The sequence below is a fragment of the Protobothrops mucrosquamatus genome, unplaced genomic scaffold (assembly GCF_001527695.2).
Source record: "Protobothrops mucrosquamatus isolate PMUCROS unplaced genomic scaffold, P.Mucros_1.0 scaffold14, whole genome shotgun sequence".
Classification (NCBI taxonomy): Eukaryota; Metazoa; Chordata; class Lepidosauria; order Squamata; family Viperidae; genus Protobothrops; species Protobothrops mucrosquamatus.
The window spans coordinates 506020-518726 of record NW_015386401.1 but is presented as its reverse complement, the minus strand read 5'-3'; the positions used below and the strand labels follow the sequence as shown (position 1 = coordinate 518726).

General features: G+C 43.6%; 1 protein-coding gene across 1 annotated transcript in view; it reads right to left on the bottom strand.

Annotated features, from left to right (window-relative positions):
• EFNA2 (ephrin A2) overlaps window positions 1-12707 on the bottom strand; it is a 278333-nt gene that overhangs the window by 191108 nt on the left and 74518 nt on the right. The gene's annotated exons all lie outside the window — the stretch shown is intronic.

The following is a 12707-nucleotide window of genomic DNA, read 5'->3' as shown; positions in this document are numbered from 1 at the left end:
GACAGCCATTTGTCCGAAATGGTGTAGGGTTCCTGCCTGGGCAGGGGGTTGGACTCGATGACCTCCAAGGTCCCTTCCAACTTTATTATTATTATTATTATTATTATTATTATTATTATTATTATTATTATTATTATTATTATTATTATTATTATTATTATTATTATTATTATTATTATTATTATTATTATTATTATTAAGCCGGCTGGGTGACTTTGGGCCAAACACCAGGAGCTGGTGAGTTCTAGTTCTGCCTTAGGCCAGGGGTCTTCAAACTTGGCCCTTTTATGACTTCAACTCCCAGAATGTGGACTTGTGGCAGGCTAGCTGAGGAATTCTGGGAGTTGAAGTCCACAAGTCATAAAAGGGCCAAGTTTGAAGACCTCTGCCTTAGGCACAAAGCCGGCTGGATGACCTTGGGGCGGCCATCTCTCTCTCTCTCTCTCTCTCAACCTTAGAAAGAAGCCATGCCAAGTCACTTCTGCAAAAGGCTGCCAAGAAAATTTCACAGCTTTGTCCAGGCAACCACCAGGAGTCATTGACTTGAAGGCACAATTTTTTTTAAAAAAAAAAATGAAATCAGTTGTGTGAGCCAGCAGCACAACATGTACTCTTAGGATCCTGAACTTGACTTCTCCGAAGCAGGAAATTGTCTTAACACCTTGTCAAATTGTTTTTCCTTTTTCATGCAGCCTTCCTTGCTCTACAACAATGTTTTTTCAACCTTGGCCCTTTTAGGATGTGTGGACTACAACTCCCAGAATTCCCCAGCCAGCTATACTGACTGGGGAATTCTGGGAATTGAAGTCCACGCATCCTAAAAGGGCCAAGGTTGAAAAATACTGTTCTTAGGAACCTCCAGGAATGTAGGAATAGTTTACTTCTTATCGGTGAAGTAGTCAATATTTTATGTGCAAACAATGTACAGGTAGTCCTCGACTTATGACCTCCAAATTTTCTATTTCTAAGTGAAACATTTGTTAAGTGAGTTTTGCCCCATCTTGATGACCTTTCCTGTCACAGTTAGTAACACGGGTTATTAAGTGAATCTGGTTTCCCCAAGGAGTTTGCTGGTGAGGAGGTCACAAAAGGTGATCACGTGACCCTGGGACACTGCAACCGTCATAAATGTGAACCAGTTGCCAAGCGTCTGAATTTTGATCACGTGATATAGGGATGCTGAAATGCTGTAAGTATGAAAAATGGTCATAAGTCCTTTTTATCAGCACTGTTTTAACTTCAGATGGTTATTAAAAAATAATAACAACAACAACAACAACAACAATAATAAAGTTGGAAGGTACCTTGGAGGTCATCTAGTCCCACCCCCTGCTCAGGCAGGAAACCCTATACCATTTCAGACAAATGGCTGTCCAGTCTCTTCTTAAAAACTTCCAGTGTTGGAGCATTCACAGCTTCTGAACTGTTGTAAGCCGAGGACTACCTGTACTGTACCAGGGTGCCATGTTTTTTCTCTAAAGACTAATATTCTGGCCCTCGTAATTCTAAATCAAGATATTTCCATTTATTCTATCTGCTCCAACATACAGTAAACAGACAAATTCTTCCCCATCAACCATTAACGAATGTTTAAAATTGGGAATGACAAGGGCCAAATCCAAGACGGTAGGCTGGCACTTTCCCACACTTCTACATTTTCGGTTAATGGTTTTAATGGTTTTAATTTATTTATATGAGTTTATTTTTGTTGTCTTCACATGTGCGCTGCCCAGAATCATGCAAGTGAGATGGGCAGTTGTATAAATGGAATGAAGTAAATAAAAATAAAACTCCACGTTTGGGGCATAGAAAACATCTGTCTATTTAGCCTTATTATCTTGTCCTCTTTTTTAAAAAAAATTGGCCACGCGTAGATTTTCCCCTTGGTTTCTGCTCTGGGAAGCTGACAGCAAGAGAAACAATTGGATTCTTAATGACATTCACTGATACCCAAATAGCTTGCAATTGCCGGCAATGAAATCATAAAATCACATTCACGATTGCTATAAAACACGCCCCATGTTGCTTTATATGTACTCCAGCTCCAGAGACATCGGCTGGCACTGGGAAAAATGACTGCACAGAATTTTTTTTAAAAAAAAAAATCATGTAAATAAATACTCAGCCACATCTCCCTTCCTCTGATTAAAGGATTGAGCCTCGGGCAGGGCCCTCTGTCTATGCACAGAAGGACTCTTGCTTATTATCTTCAGCTCATCTCGTGTTTGGATTAAAGTTTATTTAACCCGAAACAGACACCGCACGGTCACTTTTCATCAAATTGTAGCTACAGCTGTGAATTTCAGACAGAAATCCAAGACCCAATTTATTAGCTTGATTTACATGCCATCACCTTCTCAGTATGAATGTTCAAGGCAGCTTAAAACTGAAAAAGGAAGGAAGGAAGGAAGGAAGGAAGGAAGGAAGGAAGGAAGGAAGGAAGGAAGGAAGGAAGGAAGGAAGGAAGGAAATATTTGATGAGGGAGGGAGGGAGGGAGGAAGGAAGGAAGGAAGGAGATAGATATTTGAGGAGGCAGATATTTGAGGAGGGAGGGAGGGAGGAAAGAGAAGAAGGGAGATATTTGATGGGGGAGAAAGGAAGGAAGTAAATTAAAACATTAAAAATGTAGTGTTTACTTAAAGAGTACTGTATATGCCACCAGAAAAATCTCATTGTAGAGAACAATACGCAGAGAAAATGTATATAAAAGACTTTTCTAATTAAATAAAAATAAGTAGGGTGCCTGGAAAACATTGAAGTTGAAAGCTTACATACCTGCTTGGGGAATTTGAAAAGTTCAGTTCCAACCCACGAAAAACAAAATGATAAATCAATGAAATTTTCAGCGTTTACAGAAATTGAATGGGCTAGCTTGGGCGGAATGCAACGAGGGCCAACAGTTAACAAAACTTTATCCACGATATAAAGTACATCTTCAATGCAGATTAATTAATCCTACAGACCCTCGACTGAGAGGACCATACATCTTTGAACAGCAGTCCTCTCAAAGCCGGCTCTGCCAAAAGAAATTTGGTAGTATAAAAGATATGAAAATCCAGATGTGGAGTTTCAAATTCTAATTTTTGGGACCATGCCTAATTAGCCAGGAAAGCTTACACTGTGCGTAGAAATAAAGGCAGAACAGCGGACCTACGTGTCTCCACGCATCTGGAAATCAATAAATACATAAATAAACAATATTTTGAAGGCAGCCCAAATTAGCATGCTGCATGCAATGACGAGACTCCAGATGTTTTAACTGAAAGCTACAAAATTGCCACAAGGAAAAAAACAAAAGCGTATTATGTTTACAGTCCCTGAAATCTGGAGTAAACCGATATGGAAACTTGTTGAAATGAAGATGTACCTTCCAGTAATAATAGGAAGAAGAATGGCTTATAAAGGGGCCACTGTGTTTGTCTGTGGCAGCAAAAAAAACCACAGTCTCGTGGCACTTTAAAGACTAATTACATTTATTACGGCCTACGCCTTCCTGGACTTAATGAGATGTACCCAGAATTATCCTCAATGGGTATTGTTTGTAGGGAGGGGGAATCAAGAAGAAAACCGTAAAGGAGATCCCAGGAAAGCGAAATGCAGATGAGGATAATTGTCTATCGATAGCGGCCTTGAGCAAAACTGTCGCTGGGTGTGACATAGATGTTTCTGCACTGGCGGGCTTATTAGAACGCGGTGGGATAGATAAAAATGCAAAAAGAGATGGAAATAGTATCATAATGTTTTATTACATGCACTTGTATACATACGGGGCAGCCCAGGGGCTCAGCGGTTAAAATGCAGGAGTTGTCGGCTGGAAAGTCAGCAGCCCAAGTTCGAGACCCCCAGCGCCACAGGATGGGGTGATCTCCTGTCCTCCCCTCAGCTCCCTGCCATCACAGCTGTTCGAAAGCAGGCAAATGCGAGTAGATAAATAGGTACCATTTCGGTGGGAAGGTAACTACGCTTTGTGAAGTCATGCTGGCCACATGACTGTGGAAATGTCTTCGGACAGCGCTGGCTCAACGGCCTTGAAACAGAGATAAGCACCACTCCCTATAGTCGGCAATGATTAGCGGAGTAAAATCTGTAGGGACTCCTTTACCTTTTACTTATATATATATGTAAACACACCCACATATACAAATACATATAAGGAAAGGCTGCTGGAATTGGGTATGTCTAGTTTAATGAAGAGAAGGACGAGGGGGGACATGATAGCAGTGTTCCAATATCTCAGGGGCTGCCCCAAAGAAGAGGGAGTCAAGCTATTTTCCAAAGCGCCTGAAGGCAGGACGAGAAGCAACGGATGGAAACTAATCAAGGAGAGAAGCAACCTAGAACAGTGGTGGCGAACCTATGGCACGGGTGCCAGAGGCGGCACTCAGAGCCCTCTCTGTGGGCACGCGCACCATCACCCCAGTCCTAGGCCTTCAGCTGGGTTTTATAAAACCTTTTCGCTTTAGGCCTCCACCGCTGTGTGCAAAAAAAAAAAAAGGTTCAATCAATCAGTCAATTTCAACTTCTCGGGGAAAAAAAAAGATCTTGCAATGTTGGAATTGATTGATTGAACTTTTTAGTCCCACCCAATCTGCCTTTACCACTGCAGCCACGCCCACCCAATGGGCCATACCCACCCAATGGGCCACACCCACCTGGCACTCGACGATGCATAAGTGGGTTTGGGGTTGCAGTTTGGACACTCGGTCTCTAAAAGGTTCGCCATCACTGACCTAGAACTAAGGAGAAACTTCCTGACAGTTAGAACAATTAACCAGTGGAACAACCTGCCTCCAGAAGCGGTGAATGCTCCAACACTGGAAGATTTTAAGAAGAGACTGGACAGCCGTTTGTCTGAAATGGTACAGAGTTTCCTGCCTGAGGAGGGGGTTGGACTAAATGACCTCAAAGGTCCCTTCCAACTTTATTATTATTATTGTTGTTGTTGTTGTTGTTATTATTATTATTATTATTATTATTATTATTATATACATATCAGTATACATACACACAGAGATAGATAGATAGATAGATAGATAGATAGATAGATAGATAGATAGATAGATAGATAGATAGATAGATAGATAGATATAGAGAGAGCATTGAATGGAGTGATAGAAGGGGGTGGTACACGTAGTCTTTGACTTACGGCCATAATGGAGCCTGGCCATTATGGTCATTAGTCATGATTGTTGTAAAGTGGGTCACCAAACCCATTTTTATGACATTTTTTATGGAGATTACTAAGTGAATGCTGCAGTCATTAAATGAACACCACAGTGGTTAAGTGAAGCCACTGTTCACCGTGGCCCAGTTTTAGCTGGAAACTGGAAGTAAATGCAGTAAAAACATTCTAAATTATGGTCATGTGACTATGGCTATAAATGGCTATAAATCTAAGTCAGTTTCTGAATGGCAAAATATGATCACATGACCACGGGAGGCAAGGGGGTGTGACATTGGAAGTTTGAAACCAGGTCATAGGTCTCTTTTGAGGAGGGTGTCTGCTGTAACTTTGAATAGTCGCTAAGCGACCAGTCGTAACTCGAGGACTATCTGTAAAGTATAGATAAGAGACATTGGAGTAATGCAACTGGCACTACAATTCGGGGAGCGCCTTAGAAAAAGCAAATGGCAGGGAATTCCAGAGGCTAATAAAATGGATAGATAACACAATGCCACAAGAAAAAAAAGAGAGAGATCATAGAAAGAAAATTGCAGAACAGTCCATACTGGCTATCTTGCAGATGACAAAAATATGGAGGATCAACTTGGCCTGGGAGGTGAAGGTGTTGACTAAGAGAGGAGAGATCCAGGTTCTAATCTCCCCTCAGCCCAAAAGCTCATTGGCTGATTGTGGACCAGTCCCTCCCATCTCAGTCTAGGAGCCAATCAACTGTAGTAGGAAAGGGGCTGGACAAAGAGAGGGAGACTTGGGTTCTAATCTCCCTCAGTTCACTTCCATGCCTCTCACTCAAGCCAACCTACCTCACAGGGTTGTTGGTATGGGGGAAAATTGGAAAGAGGCATGCTATACACATTGCACAGAATAGAAATCAAGCATATAAATTTGAAGAAAAACATATTTTTGAAAAGAAAAAAAAGGGGGGGGGGAAGTGGTGAGGAAGGTGAACCAGAGCAGAGGTATTTAAGGTGAGATGGATAGCATATAAAAATAAATTTAAAAAGGCAGAGGAGTGGATACCAAAAGTGCACAAAAACAAGCGAGAAGAAGCAGGCTGAGGCAAAACGATTCCAATATTTGCTTGCTGTTCCCTCTGTCCCACACCGTTTTAACTCGGAGAATATCTTCAATCTTTTCCACAATAGGAGAGTGCACAGATAATGCAGCTTTCAACACGTTTTAACCCCTCTTCCATTATTATTGAGCTGCTCAGGCCCGCAATAAAAACACAGCCACAATAACAAAATACACAAGCACAACTGTATCAAAATTAGTTTTTCTCTGGGGTTTCATTAACATGCATAAAAGCTTCTGTGCTCTTGTAAATCACACAGCAGCATTGTAATCCGGTGTACGCCTAACCCTATCACGATCTTTTTCCTGCACTATTTTACCCCTGTGGGCATTATTTTGTTTTTAATGGAACAACAACAAATTTTAAGTTGTCCAATCCCTGATGAAAAGAAGGTCGGGAGAAGCTAGAAAGCGGAAATCCGGTCAGCAATTTGACAGGAAGAATTTTGGAAACGTTTAAATTGTTTTTATTTGGGAAATATTTATACACACACCTCCAAACTTCCTTAACAGATTCAGAAATAGAGAGAAAAATCTGGGGGAAAAAATCTTTTCCAGGACTCCAGCTCAAACAAATCTAAAACCAAACTTGTTTAACAGACTCAGAAATAAGGAAGAAAATCTGAAATTATCTTTCCCGGGATTCCAGCTCAAACAAATCTAAAACCAAACTTCTTTAACAGACTCAGAAATAAGGAAGAAAATCTGAAATTATCTTTCCCGGGATTCCAGCTCAAACAAACAAAAAAACAGAACACTTTTTTCTTTTTATCCCCTTCCCCCTTCCCCACCCCCGGACTTCCCAGAACTGAGTACAGGGATAAATACATAACATCCCAAGTCTAAAATAAGCTATCCATTCATAATACAAACAAAATTAACATACTTTAACTCTAACATACAATAATAAACTTATAAATATATATATAAATTATATTAAATATATAAAAAATATTAGAAAAGATAAATATTTATTCAAAAGCTATATGATAATTAATCACTTCATACTTTCTCTTAATATAATCTATCCATCTTCTCCATACCAAGATAAATTTTTCTTGAGATTGATCCTTCAAGTATTGCGGAAATTTTTGCCATTTCTGCAAAGTATGAGACCTTCAATCTCCAATCATCCATAGTCGGTAATACCTCTTTCTTCCAGTTTTGAGCAATCAGTAATCTTGCTGCTGTTACACAATACAACATCAGATTCATTTCTTTAGGATCCAAATTTTCCATTAATACCCAGTAAAAATAATTGCGGTGTAAATTTTATCTTTTTCTTAAAAATCTATTGAATATTCCACCAAATCTTAATCCAAAAAGCCTTTACATCCCTACATGTCCACCAACAGAACACTTGAACACCACTGGCACTGAAAAAATCACCACCGGTCAATTGCAAAAGGCAGCTTTATTTGGAACCATTTACATTCTGCGCTATTCTGCGAAAATACTGGTATAGCTAAGGACCACAACGCCATGATTTATTTTAAAATACCAACCTCTGCATTTTCAAGCAGGGTTAGCCAAATTCTTGTCCATTCCTACAAGGCATGCAACCCAGTTGAAGTTCTAGATGCGGCATTCACACCTGCGAATCTTAAATCGCTGTTCACTTTGGACAGATTATCTACATACACGTGTGTGTGTTTCAGGAGGTGGGGGTGTGTGAATCTTGCCGTGTTGCACAAACCCAGCTCAGTTGGTTCATTTAGGATTCCACCGACAGTGCAAAGCAAGGAAATGGATTAATTCCGTAATCAAGTTAAGCGTGTTGAGTGAACTCAGCCGCTCAGTCAATCTTAAGACAATATTGAGCCAAATGAATCGATGATGCGACTCAGCGTAAGCCAGCTTTTGCTGAACACGGGCTAACCAACTTCTGTGAGACCCCCTTTCCTGCAAAAATCATCTTGCAATAAATCTGTAAGGACAGACGGCAGGTTTGTGTAGGGAAGGGCACACATACACAACCCCTCTTGAGACTTGGAGACTCTTAAGAAGGTAAACACCCCTGTAAATGGACAAACCAGGCCTGAGAAAGGAGTCCGGATCTTCCCACCGTTTGGGAGCTTTGTTCAGTTCTGTGTTTGTGTGCGTTGGTGTGTTTTAAACTCTTTCTCTCTCGCTCTCTCTCCCCTTTGCTTTTCCCAGATTCCCTGATCGCCCCACTCAATTTTTGTAGTTGTTGGTAAAGAGAGAGAAAAAAGGCTGTTCTGCTTTAAAGCCCTGTTTACGGAGGGCTTAATGAGCACGAAATGTTACAACTTGCCAATTATTTGCTCCGATGGTGCCATCGCAAGGAAGGAATTACGTTTGGCGAGGTCTCAGTGGACCCTCCCAGGGGTCTGTGCACAGACCTCAAAGTGCTGCTTTCCACGGTGAGACTACCAGAATCCTGTGCCCCCACATAGAAAACCTGGTGTTTTTTTTCCCCTCTCCTATTTTGTCAGAGGTTGGTGAGTAGGTGGGGTGGTGGGTTAGTTGTTTGTTTGTTTCTTTCTTTGTTTGACTTATATGCTGTTCATCTCGTCAAAGGCGACGCTAGGCAGCTTACAAACAATCCATAAAAACACCCATCTAAAACATTCAAACAATACATAGAGACATTAAATTTGAATTAAATTGACCAATTCATGAAAATCTTGTCAAATGACCCGGGAGCAGGCTGATGGCTATTACGGTCCACGGCACAGCCGGCCAGACGTTCAGACAGTCGTCCTGCTTCTATTTGCAGCGCTTTGTATTTTGTGATTTTTCTCCAAGTTCTTTCTCTTCTATTCAAGAGGTCTCTAACTTTCCTCGGCTGGAGGGAAAGGCAGGGGGGAAGCATTTTATGCGCACGTGCGCGCACACAGAAAGAGGGCCGCAAGCAGCGCAACGCAAATTGGGCGGTGCTAGTGCCCACGTGACACTCGCTAGCACCGCCCCGTTTTCACCATGCGGCACCTGATTTTCGCCACGCAAGTGGGGGTGAGTGTGCACACACACATATGCACACATTGGCCAGCCTGTTTCACAGCCTGGTGGTCAGTGGGACACGGCCCAGTAGTGGGCCGCAGCCCACAGGATGGGGACCCCTGTTCTATTCTGCCAGGTCCACTATCCAGACTTTTTTGTCTTTCTTATCAACAGTAGTTAAGTCTGGGGTGTTATGTGGCAGATGCTTGTCTGTTTGAATTCTAAAATCCCAGAGCAGTTTTATTCCTATTATTACTTTTTAGGCCAGGGCCCCCAAACTCTGGTGCCATCCGTGGCCTGTCAGGAACAAGGCCACACAAGCGGTGTAGGAGCGAGTGAAGCTTCATCTGGGCATGCACAGGATCTAGGCTGAGCGCGAAACTATTCCGCCCCCCCGGTCCATGGAAAAATTGTTTTCCACAAACCCAGTTACTGGTGCTAGACAGGTTGGCGACCACTGTTTTAGGCGACCCATTTCAGTTTTAGGTAATCCAGCGGTGGCGAACCTATGGCACGGGTGCCAGAGGCAGCACTCGGAGCCCTCTCTGTGGGCACACGTGCCGTTGCCCCAGCCTTGCCTCCCCTGTGACATCCTCTTCACCAGCAGCCCTCCTGGAGGAGAGTCGCCCCCGAGCGTGGCCCACGCGGAGCAGTGCAGCCAAGGACATGGCAGCCAGACAGAGTAGACAAGACTCTGCCCTCACGTCCCATCGTGCACAGTTGATGCTGCGGGGCGTGGGCAGAGGGCATGGCCGCCATGGCGCTGCTGGGCGATCTGCAGTGGGCCCTGGAGACGGTGAGTGTCCCTGCGGGCAGGTGGAGTGGGGGCGGGGCCAGTTTTTGGGCACTCGGTCTCTAAAAGGTTCGCCATCACTAAGGTAATCCATTGCAGCGCACCCACTTGCGTTCCCGTTAGTTCCCCTTATGCTTCCAATTCACCGCAGAGAATTAGGACAACAGCTGCTGTTCAGTGTCCTTAGCATCTTGGTACTGTCCACATGAGAAATAAAATCCAAAAGTTTGGCCCTCAGTTGAGCTTAGGCCAATGTTTCTCAACCTTGGCAACTTGAAGGTAAGTGGACTTCAGCTCCCAGAATTCCCCAGCCGAAATCTCTGAAATCCACTTACCTTAAAGTTCCCACTTACCTTAAAGGTTAAGAAACATTGACTTAGGCCAGTGGTTCTCAACCTTTTTAATGCCGTGACCCCAACCGGTCGTAAGTCGAGGACTAAACCGGTCGTAAGTCGAGGACTAAACCAGTCGTAAGTCGAGGACTACCCAACCGGTCGTAAATCGAGGACTTTCCCTGCCCGGGAGCGCCGCACATGCATGGTTCCGCCCCCTGCGCCGGCCGAGGCGTAGCTGGCAAGCGGCAGAGACGGAGCAGGCCGACCACCAGCTGGCCCAGCCCAAGGGAGGTAAAGCACCTGCCGGAAAAGGGGAAAAAAATGGCGGACAAAAAAAATGGCGGACAGCCTTGCTTGGCGACCCCCATGAAATGGTCGATCGACCCCAAATGGGGTCCCGACCCACAGGTTGAGAACCACTGACTTAGGCCTTCCTTTCAGCCCAAACCAGATAATTTACCATCCTTGTTAAAACAGACTCTTAGGGTGGGCAGCCCACCAAAGAGACCTGACCATTTAAAAACCGGGCATCCATTAAATCAAGAGATTCTGTTAAATACGGGAGGTTAATTTAGAAAGCTGCCGTTTCTATCCAGAGCTTTAAAAAACTGTTACAAAGATTGGTATCATGTCACTAGGCACCAGGCCACAGATATTAAGGTCATGCAGCAATTTTTTTTTGCTTTGTTTTGTTATTCTGTTTGTTTTCATTATTAAGGATCCTCATTTGTTTCATTATTCATTAGTTTAATTAGCATTTCTTTCATTATTCACAAGTTCTCTTCATTCCCCCCCCTTTTTTTTCCCTTCTACTTCTTCTCCTTCCAGCCTTCCTCTCCCCCCGCTTTTTTTTTTTAAGGCTTGCTTCTTCTATTTTAGTCTGTTTTCTTTTTCTTCCCACTTTCTCCCTTCCTTTTTATTCCTTTCCCTTCTGCTCCTTATTGATATGTATTTAGCTACCATATAGGTAATACAGCCACAGATCCCAACAGCTTTTTTCCCCGTCTTTCTCTCCCAGAATGCCCTGGATGATGATGAGGCAGCCCTAAGCATTCTGGGTAAACAAGATCAGAGTGCCACAATGAAGAAGAAGAAGAAGAAAAAGTATTTCTTTTATCCCTACCTGTGTAAGCAAACAAAGGCGGTCACAAATGGCACGATGCTATCCATCTTTGTTACTTCACATTACTTACTACTACCGTACATTCCATTTTAATTTCTCCTGAAATGAAGGCCCACCTTCAGTGGACGTTCACGAAACCGGCTTGAGTATAATTCCATAGACAAAAAAGAAAGAAAGAAAGAAAGAAAGAGAGAGAGAGGGAGGGAGGGAGAGAGGGAGAGAGAGAGAGAAAGAGACACAGAGAGAGACAGAGACAGAGACATTGCTCAACATAATGTGACTTCCAGAGAGTTGCTTGTGGGAAACCTGAATTCATTGGATTCCACCTGGTTTATGCCCTATCCCTCAATTGCTTCTTAATTGTTCGCTAAACGCCCCATTTCCCCCCAAATAAAGCATTCAAACCAACTATGCTCTCACTATGCTCTCATTCCTACGGCTTTGGAATCATTCTGGAAGGAGAATCCTTTTAAAACAGTGTTTCTCAATCTCGGCCACTTTAAGACAGGTGGACTTCAACTCTCAGAATTCCCCAGCCAGCAAGCTGTTGAAATTTAATTTGATTATTTCTCCAAGAGGCTTCAACCTAGGATGTCATAAAATGGATCCAAAAATACAATGTGTTCTAACAAGGAACACAGGATTCTGAAAAGCAGCCACGGGAAGTGAAAAGTGAAATGCAGCTTTTCTCTCGTGAGGAAGTCTTTTTCATCCATTCACCATAACAATCTTCTACTCCAGTGGTTCTCAACCTTTTTAATGCCGCGACCCCAACCGGTCGTAAGTCGAGGACTAAACCGGTCGTAAGTCAAGGACTAAACCAGTCGTAAGTCGAGGACTAAACCGGTTGTAAGTCGAGGACTACCCAACCAGTCGTAAGTGGAGGACTTTCCCTGCCCGGGAGCGCCGCGCATGCGTGGTTCCGCCCCCTGCGCCGGCCGAGGCGTAGCTGGCAAGCGGCAGCAGGCCGACCACCAGCTGGCCCAGCCCAAGGGAGGTAAGGCCCAGCCCAAGGGAGGTAAGGCCCAGCCCAAGGGAGTGTGGTTGCACAGCAGTTTCCTCGGCACCTGGAGGAAACAGTCTATCTAGACCCTCTCCAGTCGGGCTTCAGGCCGGGATACAGCACGGAAACGGCATTGGTCACGTTGGTGAATGATCTCTGGAGGGCCCGGGACAGGGGTTATTCCTCTGTCCTAGTTCTTTTGGACCTCTCAGCGGCTTTTGATACTGTGGAC